Raw genomic sequence first — 13969 nt, 5'->3', positions numbered from 1 at the left:
CGTTTAGGTCAGAAACTTGGAATTCCCTTTAAACTTTAGATTTAACTGTTATTTTAATATTCCGATAAAAACGGCAACACGGCGCTTTTATCTTTTTATCCGTTTCTTAAAAATACTTATGCACGATTTATCTTGTGAAACAATTGTGGATTTTTCAAGATTTTTTGAGTTTTAGTTAATATAGTGGTTTCTTTTTACCAATATTTGTTGTTCTGTTTTTTAGACTGCATCCTTATTATGTAATTCTCCACCAAGCTTTACATGAGAGAGATTTTGATGCAAGGCTGGATTACTGCAATTGGATGTTAGGTCTGCTAGAAGAACAACCGCATATCATGTCAAAGATTTTGTGGACAGACGAGGCTACGTTTAATAGTGCGGGTGGTGTTAACCTGCATAATTATGAATTATTGGGCTGAAGAAAATCCGCACTGGATACATGAGGTGCAGGTTCAAGGTAGATGGAGTCTTAATGTTTGGTGTGGTATAGTTGATGGAAAGATCGTAGGTCCATATTTCTTTTCTTCTGGAAAATCAGTTGCCTGTTTTATTGGAAGATATATCCTTACAAACACGAAGAGATATGATATTACAATATGACGGATGTCCTGCGCACTTTTCCAGACGAGTTCGAGATTATTTGTATGTAAGTTATCCAAATAAATGGATTGGAAGGGGAAGTATATTTTCATGACCAGCTAGATCTCCAGATTTAACATGTCTGGACTTTTCTCTGTGGGGAAGATTGTAGGACTTAGTGTACCAAACTCGACTAACCATGCGAGACGACATGAAACAGCGCATTATAAACGCAATAAATAGTATATCAACAACTGATATTGAAGCAGCTGTTATGTCTACGCGCGAAAGATTACATCTTTGTGTGGACAAGATGGAAAACAATTTGAACATTTAATTGGACATTAAGTTTTAATGATCGAGATATTTGTATGATCTTTCACATATTTACTTTCTACCAACGACAATTAAAACTAAATGCAATTGTTTTATAATAAATAATAAAAAATACTTCAACAACTTTGTGTGGAATTTAGGCCTCTTTCTAGGAATTTTTCTTCACGGGTTACGCCCCCTAGCGATTAACCCAGAAACTTGAAAGTTATTTCCAGCGATTTCTTTTGGCCACTTTTACTAAGGAATTTTTTCTCCTAAAGTTATAATATGAATAGTTGCTGATACATGGCCGAGAGATCGGCTTATTGGACCACCCGGTACAATTAAGTGCACTAGTGCGCATCCAAGTGTCCTGGATTCCATGTTAAGCTTCTTTCAGTTCCTTAATATCTTTAATGATAAGCAATATTTATTTAAAAAGGTTATAAAAAAAATATAGTCCAAGAAGGAACGGTTTATTCAAGGCCTATTGTAAACAATATTAAAATATATCAACCTTTGCTGCTAGTATTTATATAATATTTTTTTAATAAAAGTTTTTTACTTAATACGTATCTATTATTTAACGAATTATCTATTTAAATAAAAAGCTAGGATGACAAGTCACACTGTCCTTTACACTTCAAGGTGACTACGCCACCTAGGAAACAAATCTGAACTGTCAACAACTGACATTTCAATCATATTTTGTTTTTGAAATGATACGCTTGATTTATTGCTAATTCATGCTACAAATTGATGATTTAAATAATCTTAATCCGAAATTTTAATACTTCACAGTAATTAATTTTTTCGCAAACTTGCTAAAAATACTGTAATTGTAAGATAAGATCAATGACGTTTAATATATATATTTACTATACGCCATTGGGTAAGATACACATAAACTTACTATAAAAGTAAAATAACGTTTAACCAACGTAATTAATAAAATTAAATAAAACTAAATAAAATTAAATAAAATTAAATAAAGTTAAATAAAATTAAATAAAATCAAATAAAATCAAATAAAATTAAATAAAATTGAATAAAATTAAATAAAATTAAATAAAATTAAATAAAATTAAATAAAATTAAATAAAATTAAATAAAATTAAATAAAATTAAATAAAATTAAATAAAATTAAATAAAATTAAATAAAATTAAATAAAATTAAATAAAATGGAATAAAATTAAATAAAATTAAATAAAATTAAATAAAATTAAATAAAATTTAATAAAATAAAAAAAAATTTAATAAAATTTAATAAAATTTAATAAAATTTAATAAAATTTAATAAAATTAAATAAAATTGAATTAAATTAAATAAAATTAAATAAAATTAAATAAAATTAAATAAAATTTAATAAAATTTAACAAAATTAAATAAAATGTAATAAAATTAAAATTAAATAAAATTAAATAAAAGTAAATAAAATTAAATAAAATTAAATAAAATTAAATAAAATTAAATAAAAGTAAATAAAATTAAATAAAATTAAATAAAATTAAATAAAATTAAATAAAATTAAATAAGAATAATTTAAATTAAATAGAGGTAACTAGAAATAAATAAAATTAAATAAAATTGAACTACCCAAAAGGTAAATAGAAATAAGTAAAATTAACTGAAAGTTATACCTATAAAAAGGCTGCTATACCGTGTCTGCTTCATTTCCCCTGTAAACTCCCATAAGAAAATATTAAGGTTCATTCTGCTCATTTTTTAAGCGTTTTGTGGTGGGGGTAGGATAATTCGTCGGACCGTGACGTATGATACATCATTGGAAAGGAGAGAAGTGTGAGTAGCAAATACGTTGAGACAGAAAAAATACAGATTTCGGCATTGCCAAAAGGGCTCCTACCGGAGCATGTGATGCCTCAAATGAAAGGTAAGGATATAACGAATATATTAAGATAGAAAAAACAAACAAGATGATTACCAAAAGGGCACTTCACAGTGTCTTCATCATTAATGAACGTATAGTTACATACGAGATGTCATAGGGCACTATGGATTAAAAAAAATAATTTAACTAAAAGACCAATTTTCATTCATTGACTTAAAGAAGACCTCTGGCTGAGTACAAAATAAACAACTGATCGAATCTTGACGTGCGATATAGCAAATGAAAGGGGAGGAAATAACGGTATCTTCATTATTAATGAACGTATAGCGACATAGGAGATATCATAGGGCACTATGAATACAAATGGATTTACCATAAAACCAATTTTGATTTATTGACTTAAAGAAGGCCTCTGGATGAATATAAAATAAAAAACTGATCGAATCCTAAGATGCGATATAACAAATGAAAAAGGCGACTACTACAAGTCGCATGCGACGGGCAAAGTCACTAGTGTTTTATAAAAGCTTTATTTTATCTTATTTTATATACAATAATAAAGCCTATATGAAGTGATGTACAAAATGTTAACAGTATAATTTAATCAGCAGAGATTACCTGGACCACCTCATACAGTTTTCACCACATTATATTGCGTATGTTCTTCTGTTATCACGTGACGATATTCCCTAGACTAATACAGGTAATTGTAACGATTAGCATGACCGTTATAGTGTAAAGGTACGCTCATCTAAAAATAAAATATCCTGTAATTGAATCACGTTTTTATCTAACATTACCATCATTTGCTCACAAAAATAGGTCCTCCTTTAATAAGGTAATATTGACTTCATTTATTGTTAATAAAAAGAGCTCATTTGTATTGCAACCAAACTATTCTCTCAAATTTCGCATTGACGATATTTTTTGTCTCTTCTTTGTAATAGCATACGATGTAATGACTATAGAGAAATAACATTACTGAACAGCTGCTATAAAACACATTAAAACTAAGATAGGAGACTACTAGCATGGATTTAGAGAGGGAAGTTCATCAGTAGATGCAATACACATAATCACACAATTAGTTGAAAAATGTTATGAAAATAATATTGCCTTACACATATTTGGCATTGATTTTAAACAAGCGTTTGACAACGTAGTAAGACCAGACCTAATACAAGACTTAAAAAATCTAGAAATCTCAATGAAACTTATCAAGCTTACGATAATGGCAATGGAAGGATAGACAGTAGTAATCATAACAGACGATGGAATCTCCAAAAATATAAAAATAGCAATTGAAGTAAAACCAGGTGGCTCACTATCCATCTCACTATTTAATGTAGCGATAGACGGAACAATAAGAGGTATACATACAAAAGATATAATTATAACGACAACGTCGTTGTAACTTGTTGCTGAGAAAGCCAAGTCACAACCAATTGTAAACCAAAAAAGGTAATGCGCACTGATTTTCCTGCAATGAATGGGAAGAGCCTAAAGAGGGCGGAAATCGCTTCGTCAGGAGTGTAGATGCCGATGATGATCTTCTTTGCATTATATTTTGTAGTTAGCATTTTTTCCTTTCATACCTGGTCTTTTGACCTATTATTTCCGTATTGTCACTCCAAAGACAGCACCTTTATATTTAATATCAGACGGTAGCACTACGTATCAAGAATATAAAAGAAATTACAATTTTTTTCACTTTAATCCTAATTTCACAATTTCGGTACATATTTTTATTGTCATTGTTTTGATCCCCTCTTTTGCTTCGTTCCACTATCGTTCGTTCCCAAATACTAGCAATTTGTAATTTTTTTATTGACCTGCCACTTAGACTTATATATTATGTCATTTGTATTATAACCTTATTAAACATTAAATATTCAAATATTGGTTTTTCTTTAAACTGATGTTTATACCGTAATACCTACTTGTAAAATATCTCGCATAAGTAGAATTTTTGGGTCAGAGTAACATATTATTTTTCAAACTTTCAAAAAAGACTCCTTGTGCTTCACTGGTTTTTGTACTTTGAATGTCATTGTCTATGTATCAGTTCTAGCATCTAAATATTGAATTTCAGTACTTCAACATTGACTAAATATTTTGGTTCTTGCACCAAATTCAGCGTACAGTTTTCTTTCGGGTATTTTGCGCGTGTATCCATAAAGAAATGGAATGCGTTATTAACATATATTACATAGTTGTTATTAATACTAGAATGTGAGGAGTGACTGATTGATTGAGACATAATGGAACGACAAGGGAAAAATTATTTCTATTATTATCTATTCTATATCTATAAAAATTATTTCTATTATCTGCTCTTTAATTGATTCTTAATATTGAGTACTTGAGTAGACAAACTCTCCAAGCTCATTTCCACCAACTTTTGTATGCCGAGGAATGCACACAAAAACTTTGTATATAAATTCGTAAAACAAAAAATTAGATTAATAAAAAAGAGATAATGCTTTTAATAATAAAAGAACAATGAAACTTGACAAATTTGATATAGAAAGCTAAACAGTCAACCCAAATTTGCCTCAATACTACTTACAATCGCAAACACACGCAGACATATACACACAGCAAAGTAAATCCAAGATCCAGTGGAAATAAGATTCCCGGAGTAAGGTGTTCTCATAACCGAAGATCAAAGTAATCACATCTCCTGAAGACCGTACAACCCTTATATCCTTAAGCTACCTCCACCTCTACCCAATCACAGAGACACAGTTGGGGAGGCTTTGCTTGTTTTTTGATCTTAGATATCCTGGGAATTGGGACATCCTAGAGGCCCTTCTGCAGTGATTCCCCATTAGTAGGAGTGACGTTATGCGGCTGTTTCTCTGGTTTACCTTCCTATTGTAAAATCTCTAGAATTGCCTCTTTTTCAAATATATGCCCATCTAGCGAGCTCGTGACCGTAGTTTCTGACTTTGATCACTGGCTCTCCGTCTAGGGGTCTTCTGTATGCCGGACGATCGGCTGTCGACTTATTTGTCTCGTTAGACGACCATCCGGAGGGTCTGGCCACCAAGTCTCGGCCTAACGATGCACGGCCTTAATGCTCAGGAATTGCGGTTGCTCCATCTTTGTACAATCCATGCATTCTATCTGGGTACCTGTGGAAATAATCGTCAATTTCTTTGGTCTTTTATATAATTAATAGGTTTGATTAATAATTAATGTTTTCTTTTAAAACTATTTCCGAACTAGAAGACGAAACGTCAAAATATGTAATTTTAGTTACAATTATTCTTTTTTAACTAGATTTAATGTAAAACATGCCACGAGACAATAGTTTCAGAAACATATTGAATTTACTCTATTTGACGTTTCGTAAATTTTCGTTTTAATAAAATCCCTTATGAAAAATTATATAGATTCAATCAATATATGTATTGTTTAAATATATGTATATACAAATTTATATTTCATGAATGTTGGTGTAGCTTTCGTATTAGTTGCTTTATCTATACTGTGTCTATAATGGTAGTCTATATTGTCATAAGACTCATAGGTGACGCCCATCAAAGCTTTAGCGGCAAAAAGTTAGTTCTTATTCTTTTGCCTCGAATATGTGCATTTCATTATCGTCAATTGAAGGGATTGTTTAGTATACCAAAACTTTTGTTTATTTAGGGGTATATATGTAATGTATAAAGTAGTGTCTATTTGATTATTTGGATTATTATTATTATCTAGTTTTCTTTTTAGGAGGTTTTCGATGCTTTAAGTGTGGCAAAATATACGCAGTGATAGCATCTTTAAAGCGTCATGTCAAACTTGACTGCGATACTCTAAAAGCATTCTCCTGCCCTTTTCCAACATGTGACTATAGAGCCACAAGAAGATACATGATACATAGACATACAGTACTCAAGCATCAAAGAGTTTAGATACAAATATTTAAGGTCATAAAATATTTTAATACACACTTGTAGAAACTTAGTAGGTAATGTATGTAGCAATGTTTTTTCTTAACAAATTGTAGGAAAATATGTTTTCCTACAATTAAGTAAACTTGAGGTATTAATAAAATAGAATACTGGTAAAAGCAAGTAGTTTAAGTTTATAGTATTCCTTAGAACTCCTATCCTAGTTGCTGCAATATAAACTATATGTATAATAGAAATAAACATTTGAATAAGTGTTAGCCGCTGCACAAAATAAAAATATATTATTTTAGCCTCAGGCGTAAATATTGTTTCTAAATTTTTTCGCAACGGTTAGTAGTTCGTTTAGGTGAATTTTGTTATTTTCTTTTCTTCTTTTCTCTTATACCTTGTTTATATGTTTTATTGGCCGTTTAACCTTCTGAACAGTTATATAAAAGTCATACTCTTCACTTGTTTAGTTTTAACGGTCTTCATTAGTTTATGCAAGAATTTTGGTTTAATTTTCAGATTCACTGTGTATTAACTTTATTCACTTTTATTTTACATATCTTGTGCCCAATTGAGGGTTAACCACCTCCCTCTATAAACTTACTTATTTTTAGCACATAATCAAAATGCTCGCACAAGTCAATTATTAAAATATTGATGGTTCGCTAAGGCATGAAAGCTAAAACCAAACTTTGAATTGTAAGCTTTATCAAGACCTCAATATAGCCGAGAAACTGACGGTTTCACACTGAACGCGAGAGAGTCACTACACAAGCATTCTCCTTGTAGACGTCGTGTCCACACAGATACTCATAACCGCCAACGTTACAGCTAAAACCACCTCCTCTTCAGAACGGTGCACACGGGACGTGTTCTTTGCCAACGATACATCGGGCTCGCCGTTGTGGTCTGGAAAACATATTGAAAAAAAAAAGAAAAAAAATTATTCTTAACATGGAAAAACATTATGTTGTTTACATATAGTCATGTTGAACGTCAGAACTTGTCAGAGGTGATACGCAGTGATCAGTGACCGTGATTTTTGAAGAACTGTGATTTTTAACGGTGAGCACGATTACCGTTATTTTGTGTACAGTAATAAGTGGTTGTAGTAATCGAAAACTAAACAACACAGTCGTGATCACTCTGTATTAGGTCGAACTATAAAAACATACTGCTGATAATGAATGTGTTTAACTAACGCCACTAAATGGTTTGACATAATATAATAAATTTACGATACTAACAATAAAGTAATCAATTTAAATAACAATTTACAAAAATTACAAAATTTTTATTAACGCTTTCTCTTTAAATATAACTACAAATTAACTCTAAGTTCGTTTCAAATTTTTGTTATAAGCATTTAAGACTTTTTTTATCAAGGAACATTATTTACATATTAACTATGCCCAAATACGATTTCCACCCCCTAGGGATGGGGCGAGTGAGGTTGTATCTTTAAAATCTTAAATGGAAAATCACATTTTTTTATTGCAGATTAGGATCCTACATAAAAAAATAAACAAGTTTTATCTCAAGCTTTTTCGATTCACGATAGATGGCGCTGTGAGCACAGAAAACAAATACAAATCCGAAGTCTGCAAACCAATTTTTGTTGTACTGAATATAGTTTTTTACGAATTTGTTGCAGAATCCAAAACTGTAATAAAAAATGGAGGTTCCAATTTGAGATTTTAAAGCTGTCCCTACCATGGAGTGGAGTAAGTTTATTAATAATAATAAATGATAAGAGGAGTAAGACAAGGATGAATATTGTCTTCTTCTTCTTTATTCTTCTTAATAGGCAAAATGCCAGTTCAATCTTCTACTATCATTTTGTAAATCGTCCATTCTTTTTTCGACCTATTGACGATTTGTAAACAGAGAGTTTTACTATTATATTTTGCCACGTTTTAACAATATGTTTATTTCAATACATTTGTTTTTTGACCCATGTATTATCTGGAACTATTTTGCATTGTCTACGAATGCCTTCACTTCTTTTCCTATAGTATAAAATTTTGCCGATTATCCTTCTTAGTATTTTCATTACTGTTGTTTCCATTATTCTTTTGTTCTATTTGTTTCTGCTATGTACGTCATAATGGGGCGTATTAATGTCATGTACGACTAGCGATATAACATACTAAGGATGGAGCCTACTGATATTTTTACATGTAGCTGATAGACGACGGTACGGACGTAACATTACTAGCTACAATGTCCGACGTGAATTTGACAGGTGATTAATTATTTCCCAATATGTTACAATATGTTAGAATATCTCGGACATATTACACGTGGAGAGAAATACACCTTGCTCCAACTGATTATGCAGGGAAAGATCCAAGGAAAGAGAAGCATAGGGAGGCGTAGAATGTCATGGCTGCGCAACCTGAGAGATTGGTACGGATGTACATCAAATGAACTTTTCAGAGCAGCCGTCTCAAAAGTCCGAATAGCTATGATGATTGCCGACCTTCGCCGCGGAGATAGCACTTGAAGAAGAAGAAGAATATGTTAAGCAGGTAACATTAGGTGTCTACGTAACCCTTTGCTTGAGCCCAAATTAATTCTATCGGGTTTAGCTCGCAATGGTAAGGAAGAAATCTCTAAGTGGTAATGCCTTGTATGTAAAATATGCTCGAGATATCTATCACGATGCTGTCTAGTAACAGTTATAAGCTCAGCCTTAATCATAATCTCGGAAAATGGAATTCCTTTTTCTCCTGATCAACTCTGCAGGTCTGCTTTTTTGGGGGTCGTAGTTGGCAGATGTTCTACTAATCGGCTGTGATAAAAGTGTTATCTATCACTATTGCCGAATCCGGCTCGACTCGTGACAGAAGTGATTCAAACCATTTTTCAAAGCGTTGGCGTCGGGATCCACGTGATAATCCCTCGTTTTTTTTTTTTAATAAAAAACTAATGCACTATCGTCTAAAAAGTCGATTTCACTACCTTTATGGGCAACAATAAGTCGTAACCCTTTCCCAGTTGGTCCTCGTAACCCTGTTGATAAACCATCCAGATAATGCTGGATGACTCGTTATAGTAATATCTTGCCTTAAAGTCTTAGATACTGTTATACCAGCTTTTACCCACATTTAGTCTAGTTAATATATCTTTTTGTGGACAGAACGAACCTCTCTAAGAGAGCGAAGATATCTTTGTCGTCATAAGACTAAATATAATTTTTCTATTAAGACATATTTAAGGGATCGTTTGGCATATATAAATTTTAAATCTTCTTTTATTATTATCCTTAACGTCTATTTGCTCATTTTTGGAATGATATCATTCTCTATTTCTTTTGTCCTAATGGAGTCGAGGATTGGCGTTTATTCTCAAAAAGAAAGAATGGATAGTAGTGCGTACAAATTTTTTCTTGTACTCAACAAATTGTATATTTTTTCTACCACGACAATTTACTTTTGGACCTTGCACAATCCCAGTCACCGTTTTTTCACGCACAATGCGTTTAATTGTCGACACGGATACTCCCGTTAAAAATAAGCACTGAGCTTCCACTGCACGAAGTGTATTTTTTAAATTTGCATACACTCTACAGAAAATCTGCTTTTCTTCTACTGACATAAACTTCTGCTTTTTTTGTACATTACTTGAAGCAGCTAAGACATCCCATCTTAATGCTGTGAAAAAAATAAACAGCATATTATTCTACTATTTATCTGTTTACTTACCTCAAAAACTATTTTAAATGTATATATATATATATATATATATATATATATATATATATATATATATATATATATATATATATATATATATATATATATATATGAACGAGGTTGTTCCTACAGCCTCTGCCGCTTCTCGCATTTCGACCGCCATCGTTTCCTGTCCATCCATTCGTCTTCTTTGATGGCTATATCTCTCATTATGTGCCATACATTTTCTTCCCAGGCAACTGAAGGCCGTCCCCTTCTTCTTCTTTGTTGTGGTATGTAATTTAAAGCTTTCTTTGGCCATCTATCTTATTCATTCGCTTCACGTGACCATACCACACTAGTTGTCTCGTTTCAATTCTGTCTACACTGGAATATACAGTATTTGTCCTCCTTCTAATATCTTCATTCCTGATATGATCTATTTTGGATACACCACACGCTCTCCTTAAAAAATCCATTTCTACTACTTTTCTACTATTCTTTTTCTATCTTTTTTCGTGATCTGCCAAACTTCTGCCCCATAAGTCATAATAGACTCTACCAAGGTTCGATAGATTGTCAATTTCGTTTCTTGTCTAATATCTTTAGACCATAGTAGAGAGTTTAGAATGTTTACCGCTTTTTTGCCTGCTGCGTTCTGTTTTCGATATCTCTTTTGGTAGTGCCTTCTTTAGATATTATAGATCCGAGATATTTATATTCATTACATGTTTTTGTGTTTCTAATTTCTAACTCTGGATCTTCTTCATCATCTCCTATTTTAAGATACTCCGTCTGTGACATATTCAGATTAAGGCCCCATTTTTCATATTCTGTCTTTAGTTTTCTAAACATGTAGTCCATGTTTCCCTCATCATTCGCTACGACTACCTGAGAAAAATAAAGTTGTTAGACATTTACCATCGCCTATGTCTATTCCCATTCCGGATACTTGTTTCCTCCACTGCTTTAGCGATGATTGAATATATATTTTAAATAAGGTCGTAGATAGACAACATCCTTGTTTAAGCCCCTTTGTTATTGTAAATGATTCAGATATAAATGATAGAAATGTTTCTTTCTTTAACGACACTTCTTGCATTTTTGTATATATTTGCGATAGCATCCACATACTCTCTACTGAGACCTTTTTTCGTCAATGTTTAAAACAGTTTTTTCAAAGGTAGCGTATCATATGCCTTCTCTAATTCTACAAACAATAGGTAGATACGTTCCTTGCCTTCCGTTTTTAGATTTTTACCGATAGAAGTTTACCGATATTTCAAATTATTCAACGAACTTGTTAAACTATAAAATCACACCTGGAACCTGGAAGCACCCGATCTCATTGTACAGTATTCGAAAAAAAAAACAGTACCGAAATTAAAAATTGTATTTATTTCTTAATTTACTGTTACTGCTGGTTGCCTTGTTAAACACTTCTTGATATTCTTGTTGACACTTGTTTCAAAGTTGAAGTATACCGTCAATTTCCGTATGAACAGAAATAATGTTTTACTATAAACACTTTCTTCTCAGTCGTGAGAACGATTTTCATGACGGTTTTGGTAATAGAACAGTGTTAATATGACAGTTAATGACAAAAATCTCCAATCAAATAAATACTCATTGTGTTCACAATTTCACAGCCGTCTAAATATCTGTACTGTTTATTTTGGCGAACATCGTAACAGATAGTTTGCTTTTTTTATTTATAAACAAATTCGAATATAATTATTGTTCGAAGTTCAAATTGTTTCTAAATTCCCTTTGTCCGATTCTTCTCGATCGACGATGATAAAATAAAATGTCGTGGAGTAAAATATAGTTTTATTGACAACTACTGAATGATTACACTCTAGTTGTTGTTGCGGTAAAAATTTATAATAGACTGCTTCCCAAACTAGTCCCGAAGCTATATTTATAATCTCACTAAAATGCTACCATTCATCAAATAAGTGTATTGCCCTCTGCCTAGAACAAAACCTTTGACTTTTGAAAGCTAGCAAACATAATTTGAACCGAGGAAATGCAAAAAGTTGAACAAACTGTAATTAAGTAACTAATCGATATGTTTCACAATTATACACGGTGAAATTATACAAATTCAGGAAATTATGATAAATGTGAGATTACAAATTAATGGACTAAGTTGGGATTGAACAGTTATATTTGACAATTATACAAATTATTATAAAAAATATCGTTTACAGCAAATAATTGATAAAGATCCTTTAAATTTAAATCCTTATTTAATAAATGATATAGTTTATTTTATTTTTAGATTATAGATGTCTGAACTGTAGGAAAAGTTACAAGACCAAACATTCTCTTAGTAGACATCTCAAGATAGAATGTTTGCGAAGTCCAAGATTTTCGTGCCGGTACTGCACTTTTCAAACTAAATACAGTTATTCTTTAAACCATCATGTGCAAAGAAAACATGAGAAAGAGGCGTTTTTAGATTTTGAAGCGGCTTGCGAAAGACTTAATTAAATATTTGTATTGTAGTATTTTCACCAATTAGTGAAGAATCGTGAACTGTGCAGATAGAAAATGGTGTACAGTACAGGCCAGAACTAAAAAGGACCATTAAGCTAGCGACGACACATCACCACCAAACCACCCTTAAGGGGAGCGATTTTTTGTTTTTTTCTTTTTTTTCTTTTTTCAGGTACTGATTTTCCAAGCTATTTTCCAAATTTTCAGGTATCTAATAAATACAAATCTTTTAATTTTTTAACAATAGGTACGCAAGGTGTCTTGAGCCTTTAAAATTAGCTGATTAATGTAATAGACGTAATAAAATTATTGCAATTTGAATATTTCTTACCTGGTAATTATTATGTAAAATATTCCATTGTATTTCCTAAAACATAACTTGATTTCAGTTTGTTTGTATCCGGAAAGGGGTACCTGCTCACGACTCGAATCCGAGTGAATTTTTTAAAACAATTGAAATTTATAATTTTTGTAATAAAGTATTTTCATGTTTTAAATATTTAAACATTTACAAAATAATATTATTTAGCATAGAGTAACATTTCAGTATGCTTTTTAATTAGGGTAGTCGAGAAAAAACTGACTAGTCTGGTAAAAATTTAATAAGAATCTAGCAGAGCACTTTTGTATTTCCAGACAGATTTAGCATTTAGCTAGCGTGAATGTGTAGCTTGTGGAATATTTTTCATTAACTTTGGCTTAGATCGTCAAAAATTATGAGGGTAAATCAAAATCAGTAAAAGCTTGGCAAGAAAATGGAATTATTGACTTCCTATAAGGGGTAGTTGAGGGTTGAAAAATTACAAGAGTAATAATAAGTTTCCAAAAGCCTATGGTATTTCAAAAATATATTTTTTAAATTCCGCTGGCGCGAATATTAAGCTAGCGGAACGTTTCAAAATACAATTCGTTTAGGGGTGGAAAATTATCAGAGTGGTCAAAGTTTAGTAAAAACGGAACACTTTTTTTATTTCAGTTATAAGTAGAGGACAGTAAAATGGTAAAAAAAAATTGTTTCATCTTAAATTTTATCCCAACAGAATTATTGATTTCTCATGAGGGGTAGTTGAGGAGTGAATATTTACTAGGGTGGTAATACAATTGTAAAAACTTAGCAGAACACTGTGGAATATCATAAACAT

Source organism: Diabrotica undecimpunctata, chromosome 3, assembly GCF_040954645.1.
Source record: "Diabrotica undecimpunctata isolate CICGRU chromosome 3, icDiaUnde3, whole genome shotgun sequence".
NCBI classification, from domain to species: domain Eukaryota; kingdom Metazoa; phylum Arthropoda; class Insecta; order Coleoptera; family Chrysomelidae; genus Diabrotica; species Diabrotica undecimpunctata.
The sequence above is the reverse complement of the archived record's forward strand: the minus strand, read 5'-3'. Positions refer to the sequence as shown.